The sequence below is a fragment of the Pinus tabuliformis genome, chromosome X (genome assembly GCF_031772625.1).
Source record: "Pinus tabuliformis cultivar Carrire ecotype Pingquan chromosome X, CPIR1, whole genome shotgun sequence".
NCBI lineage: Eukaryota > Viridiplantae > Streptophyta > Pinopsida > Pinales > Pinaceae > Pinus > Pinus tabuliformis.
The window spans coordinates 277,632,642-277,640,333 of record NC_142308.1 but is presented as its reverse complement, the minus strand read 5'-3'; positions in this window follow the sequence as shown (position 1 = coordinate 277,640,333).

Here is a 7,692-nt window from a genome sequence, read left to right as displayed (position 1 = left end):
AGATGAAAGCTACCCTCAAAGACAGAATGATGAAGAAGAAGAACCGCAAGAACAATTTCAAGACAGACCTCACGAAGAAGCAGAAGAAAGAACAAGAATAGAAGAAAAGACTCCATCCAGATATGTTCAAAAGAACCATCCAGAATCTCAGATCATGGGACAAAAGGAAGCAGGTATACAAACTAGAAGAACAGTTGCAGAAGCTTCAAGTTATTTGGCATTACTCTCCTCTACTGAACCACAAAATGTGAAAGAAGCATGCAAAGATGAATGTTGGGTGAAAGCAATGGATGAAGAACTTGAGCAAATCGAAAAGAACAATACTTGGGAGCTGGTTCCTAGACCAAAGGATAAGAATGTTATCGGAACAAAATGGGTGTTCAAAAATAAATTGAATGAAAATGGAGAAGTAATTAGAAACAAAGCCAGACTTGTTTGTAAAGGGTATGCACAGCAAGAAGGAATAGACTTTGAAGAAACTTTTGCTCCTGTTGCAAGACTTGAGGCCATCCGAATGTTTCTTGCTCTCTCAAGTTGTCAGAACTTCAAAGTATTTCAAATGGATGTGAAATCAGCTTTTCTGAATGGAGACTTGGATGAAGAAGTGTACATTGAACAGCCAGATGGTTTCATTCTTGGAAACGATCCAAATCTTGTATGCCGATTAAAAAAGGCTCTCTATGGTCTCAAACAAGCTCCAAGGGCTTGGTACTACCGGTTGGACAAATATCTTCATCAACAAGGTTTCTCAAAAGGTTCAGCAGATAGCAATCTTTATATAAAAGTTGAAAATGACAAATTACTAATACTTGTTGTGTATGTAGATGACATTATTTTTGGCGGTAATGAAGAAGCTATGAGTCAAAGCTTTGCCTCAGTCATGCAGAAAGAATTTGAGATGTCCTTGCTAGGAGAACTGACATACTTTCTTGGTTTGCAAATCCAACAAAAGAAAGGAGGAATCCTTTTATCTCAAACCAAGTATCTCAAGCAGATTTTGAAGAAATATGGCATGGAAGATGCAAAACCAGTATGTACACCCATGGTCACAGGATGTAGTCTCAGTGCAAATGACGAATCTGCAGCAGTTCATCAACCAACCTACAGATCTATGATTGGAAGTCTACTATATTTGACAGGTACCCGACCAGACATCATGCATGCAGTTGGAATAGTTGGAAGGTTTCAGGCAAATCCAAAGGAGACTCATCTTCAAGCAGTAAAGAGAATCTTCAAATATCTTCAAGGGACTCAAAATTATGGCCTATGGTATCCTAGAGATCCAGATCTCACTCTTCATGCTTATACAGATGCAGATTGGGCCGGAAGCGTGGATGACAGGAAAAGCACAAGTGGTGGTGCATTCTTTATGGGTTCTAGACTGGTATCTTGGTTCAGCAAGAAACAGAGTTCAATTGCCTTGTCTACAGCTGAAGCGGAATATGTTGCGGCTGCATCTTGTTGCACCCAACTTCTTTGGATGATGCAGACTTTGCAGGATTATCAAATCACTTGTACACCTCCTATTCCTATCTTATGTGACAACACAAGTGCAATCAGCATCTCAAAGAATCCGGTTATGCATTCAAAAACCAAGCACATACCAATCAAGTACCATTTTCTCCGGGAACAAGTACTTGAACAGAAGGTCAAGTTGGAGTATGTTCCTTCTAAGGAACAAGTTGCTGATATTTTCACCAAACCGTTGCCCAGGGACACTTTTGAATACCTCAGGCAAAAGCTGGGGGTTGTTGATGCATCATCTCACTGTTGACCATCTTCCTATTGATGGTATAGGCTCAGGGGGAGCACATAATGCATTGTTGGCATTATGGAGAAGGAGATCTTGGAAATAGCTGCAATATGTCTCTGTCTTCTTCATGATGGATTTCTGGTTACAATTCTGGAGAAGCATGAGCATAGGGGGAGCATACCCTTTGCTCTTGATGTCAAAGGGGGAGAATGATGAAGCTGAAAGTTTATGTGGTTGCCATCAAGTCCAAAGGGGGAGTTTGTTGCCATTATGATTCAGGTGTTGTACTTGATGGCAAACGCCTTCAGGTGGTAAATCAAGAAGGACGCAGGAAATTTTGTTTAGCAAGCGCGTCCCCGCAGGTATTCCATACAGAATCCGCGTCTAGGGACGCCGGCCAGCCGTTCAGAAGGTGCGTCCGCCTAGTGCACACTTTTCAAGGTAGAGAAAAACTCGTGGGGGCTTCTTGTGTGGTATCTAGCCGACGGTTGCGTGTTTCTCTGGTGTCGGCTCGTGGTATTGTTCCACGCTTTGGGGAGAAGCTTGCCTATATAAAGCAAAGGAGTTCATTTGGATTAGGCATCATCTTAGTTGATCATCTCTTGGTGTGATCTAGTCCATATCTTTAAGGGTAAATCTTCTAATGGACTACGATCTATATGGCGCATGATCAGATCTGTGGATCTGAGTGTTTGGGTTGGTTCTGAAGTCCTCTTATCTTCTATATCTAAAGGGACGCAGATTCAGTGAAGGGAAAGTGCGCCGGGACGCAGTACAGTAAAGGATCAGGTGCGTCTCTGAAGCGAAGGACGCGGCGCGACTGTGGTATTGGGTGCGTCTCTGAAGCAAAAGACGCGGCGCGATAGTGTTGATGTGTGCGTCGGTCGCAGACAAGCAAAAGGAACAGTGCGTCTGCACGCAGAACAGCATAAGGTATACTGCGTCCAGTCGCAGGCCACAGAAAGAAAATATGCGTCCCTGTCTCAAGATGATCTGTTAACTGTATATTTCTGTTCATAATATGTTCTGGGTTGTTTCTGTAATTACTGATCTGATATCTGTAGTAGACTGTATCTGTTGTATACTTGTTGATCATTTTGAAAAGAAGTAGGGGGTTGTAGCTCCCTTCCAGAAGAAGTCTGGAAAACAAGAAAGAGTTGTAGCTCTTTGCAGGTTGCAGCCTGCGTGCTGGTAAAGGACTGCACCAGTACAAAATCATTGTAAAAAGAATTTCTTGAAAGAAGATAGAGACATTATTGCAGCAGGTGGTTTTTCTCCCGCATTGGGTTTCCACCTTACATCTTGTGTTCTTTGGTGTGACTGTCTATTTTCTTTATTCATGCTCATTGTTTTATGGTACTGATATGCAAGAATATTTCAAAAGATCAAATAAGGAGGATTTGGTAAATTGCTAGATAATACTGATTCCCCCCCCCCCTCAGTATTATTTCCAACACCTAAACCTAATCAATTCCTCATCTGCTATTATGGTATATTTTGTAAATGCATGTTGTATCCCATTTTTCTAGAATGTCCAAAAGATAAGTCACCATACGAGGATCGCAATTATGTTTACCCTCAATTTTCATGATGGCAAGGTTAAGGTAGGAAACCTCGAGATTCTTGTGACTGATAAGTTCATTGCTGATGCCACTAATATACATATAACAAGCGAGAAATGGTTTAAGGGAGATGAAATGGACTTCATAGCTTTCAAAAAAAAAACTAAGGTAGAATTCATGGATAATTTTTCTTCAAATTTTCCAGCTATATACCTTCAGGAGTAGTCTACTGAACTTTTGAAAGTCATCCAAAGGTACTTCACCTGTAAAGGAAGATTCAGTAGGGTATATCAATACCATTTGAGGTTTTTGTGGCATTTTACAGAGAGAAAACCTATGAATTTACCTTATTTCTTACCCAAAATATTAGACAGAATGGTAGAGAAAGTTTAGATTCAGAAGGATGATCATGCTTCCAGTTTATTTCATTTTTGTCTTATCAAAAGTTTAGTCAAATATGCAGTTGAAAAGAAGAAAATCCATTGGTTATATTTCCTTTCTAGTATTGATTTGTTGCCTCAAGTTGGGTCTTCATCAGTGAAAATGGAAGAATAAGAACATAAAATGCATGGAACAACTAAGAAGGGAGTAATCCACCCAGTGAAGGAGACAAAATCAATGAAAAAGGAGGATGATAAGCCCAAAAAGGAACTCATAATCAATCTTCGTAAGAAGGCTAGGAAATAATGCATAAAAGATAAGAAGATAACCGAAGAAGCAAAAGTGCAGGTGGCATCAACAGAGTCTACCAAGATTAAGGTAAAGGTTGAAGATACAATCTAGGAGGAGTTTGTAATGAGACCGAGGACAAGGTCAATGGTAAAAATTAGTGAGGAAGAGGCAACCCCTCAAGTAGTGCTAGAAATTTCTAAAGATAGACAAGGAGACAAGCAAGAAAATAGCAGAGAGGAAGAAGTGAAAGGAGTTGAAATAATGCAGCTAGAGGAGAAGGAAGATATAGCACAATCTGAACAAGGTGCAATAAAATATGAAGAAGAGGACCCCAATATGGTCAGAGTGAAATAAGCCCTTTCAAAATACCAATTGAATATATCATTTCCTGAAAAGAAAAATAGAATTTTGAAGAAAACAGGTCAACCAATAGTTGGTAATATTGAAACAAATGCTAAATGTCTCACCATAGACAAAGGGAAACATGTCTCATTTGCTGAACAGGCTAAGGAGATTGAAATGGAATCTAGTGGACCCTCAACAAGAGCATCCAAATCAAAATTCAGTTATGTACAACAGTTAAATAAGATGGCTCCAGCACCTGGAAAGTGACCTTTTGATCAATGTAAAGAGTATCAGAGATGCTTAGAAGAGGTAGAAGAGAGTCAAGAATAGGTGAAGAGGTTCAAACAAGAAAATCAAAGTTACAAGAGCTCTATGCAGCATATCCTTTAGAATTGTGACAATGAAGTTCATGAGGCATTTAAGGCCATTGACAAGTGTAATCATTTGGTAAAATGGTCCATTCTAGTGAGGAGGCAGTGAAAAATTTGTATGTCAGGAATTTGGTGTTGGGTGTAAAGTTAAGGAGCATGAAGCAGAGTTTGGATAAGGCATGGGGATTGGTAAATAAGTATAAATAATCATTTAAAGCATCTTCTCTTGAAAGGGTTCCTAAAATAAGGTCTAAGATTATGGATGAAGATAAGCCTACTTTTTCATCACCCATTGAAAAAATGACCTCACTTCTCTAGCCTCAAATACAGAAGCCTCCAATAGAAAGACTTCAAGCAAGAGGAAGAGGAGGTAATCAAGCCTTGCTTCAAATTTAATTTTTGTTTTATTTGCAAAGTTTGTTAATATTGTTTTATTCAGAACAATAGTATGAATTTAGTGTTTTGGAGAAGAATTTAGTGGCACAATGGTATTTTGTTAATGATAGTGGGTATTCGACAAACAGTTTTGAAAATTCACTATGCAGGCACTACGCAGTCATTGTGCAACTATTGGATAGACCATGCCCACACTCTTGCATGCATAGTGAAAGGAATCAACTTGTCAGGGTTTAAAGGGGTTGACATGAAGCATATGTGGCAACTAGCTCAATCCTTCATCTATCAGTCGCATTCCAGATTTCAAAGAAAAAAGAACTAATCACTACGTAGATGCTACGCAACATTTGCACAATCAACATTGATTTTGAGATTTTTCTATTTCCATTTGTTTCATGAAGATATGATCTTTGGATGATAAAATTGTTTTATTTAGACATTCAATTTTTTATTTAGTTGAAGTCATCATGCTTTATTTCGTTTGTTTTTCATCAAAGGAGGAAAAGGGCTTGGAACAACAAAAAGATTTACTCTTTCTAAGTTTTGTTTTGATCCTCTATTGTATCAACCATGCAATGAATCTAGAATTTATTCATATTTTGTATATTCTTATTTAAACCAATGAATACAATATGAAATGGTTATTATCAGTTCAGAACTATTGTGGACTAGTATTCAAGTTTATGTGATTGTGATCAATTTCATGTATGGAATGCTAATGACTTGAGGGTTATCAATTAATTATTTACATGGATACTTATGGTATGATGCTTTGGAGTTATTTTTATGTGTTTCTCAATTATTCAATAAGTTTCTTCTTTATAGTTTATTGTGCATAGGTATAGCGATCTCAATTGTGTTGGAATTTAATTTATACTAATCTAAACAATTCTTGTCCATATTTCAGTTGCAAATGAAATATTACATACCTATGCATGTTGTTACTTCTCAATTTCTTTCTAATGTATAAGCAGCATTGTTTTGTACAAGGTGTTATCACTCAGGTTGTCCTCTTGGTCAGCTTCAAAAGGATACGACAGAGGTAACCACAGACCAATCTTTGGACTGCAGGTTCTAGCCCACCTACAATCAGAGAGGGCTCTCTCTTTCTGATTTAGCTTTGTTGAAGATGATTTTAGGCTAGTTATTGAGTTCAAGGGTTGTTTTGATTTTGGTGGGATTATTGATGTTTTCAAGTAAAGAGGTAGGTATAGTATGAGTGTTTCAAACCATTGGGCATGGAGTCAAGGAGGAGGACTGCTGGTGCGTTTTCTTGGTCACAAAAGAGAAATATGGAGCAAGATAGCTGCACATGAAACAATTTTTCAGGTTTAAAAGGATGGAATGAATGCTAAGGGACGAGGGGAAATTAAGAATCTCTCAATCAGCTTAACAGAGGAGAAATGAATGAACTCTATCTAGGAGCAGTAAAGAATCCCTAGATAACTGTCAAACATGGGTGAATTAGGGTAAATATGAGCCACAGGGAATTCACATTCATAACTAATTCAGTTCAGATGAAAACATAAATAAACAGCAGAAATTGAGCATAGAGTGCAGTTAAACAAGTTCTAAGCTAATCTTCCTTTCTGCCATTTAGATGGTGATACATGTATAAAATGAGCACATAACAATGAAAACAGAGGTAGGAGGCACTTATTGATTCATGTTGCAGCACAAGAATTCCACATTCAACTCTTCAAAACATTAATTCAGAGCACACAGTCTGTTCTCCAAGCTTTCAGCAGTCTTTGATTAAGGAAAACATGTCAGGTCTACAGTGCAAGTCTCTAATGAAGATTATCAATCAACCAACCCTTAAAACAATACAGAGGGTGGTATAAATAGGAAAAATTGTCCAAAATTATATATTACAGCTCACCTAAACAGGTCTGAAAGAAAATGACTACTTTAACCTAATCTTATCCAAAAATAAATGCAAGAAAATATCCTTGAGCTGCGTTGCGGGCAGTTGTACTAAAATGAGTTAATGTCTGTCCTGGTGGCTTGGTGCAGTGCTTCTGTAATAACTATGATTTGGCTTTTATCTCTACCACTAAGTCAGTTATGCTGCTGTTCGACGGCATTAATGTGCACTAATCCCGACCAGATAAGTCTTTAAATGGCATTAACTGCTTTGCTGACTTTGATGGAGATCTTGAATGTTAAGCTGCTTCGGGAAATGAGGGTTTCCATTAAAAATATTTGACTGATACTCTTTGCTGCTTCCTCTTTCCTCTGATACTCTTTCGCAATTGAATCAGGCTGTTTAATGTCTTCTGAATGCTCCAAACTATCCCATCGATCATTTTATGGCCGCTGTTCGGCCCTCTGTTTTCTTTAGAACTGTTTTTGCCCCTTTCTGAATGCTTCGCGAAGAAATTCTGGTCATTTTGCGCCTTTCGGGCATGCTGGAGCCGAGTCACAAAGGGGCTTTCCATTTTGGCCTATTTCCCGTAGCCATGAAAAACTGCCTCAGAATCTGATTCCAGGCTTCCTAGGCTGTGATTTGTGCCTTTCGCACTTTTTTACGGTGACGTCAGCATGATGTCAGCATGACATCAGCAGGCAGGTCCCAGTACGGCGGGTGATG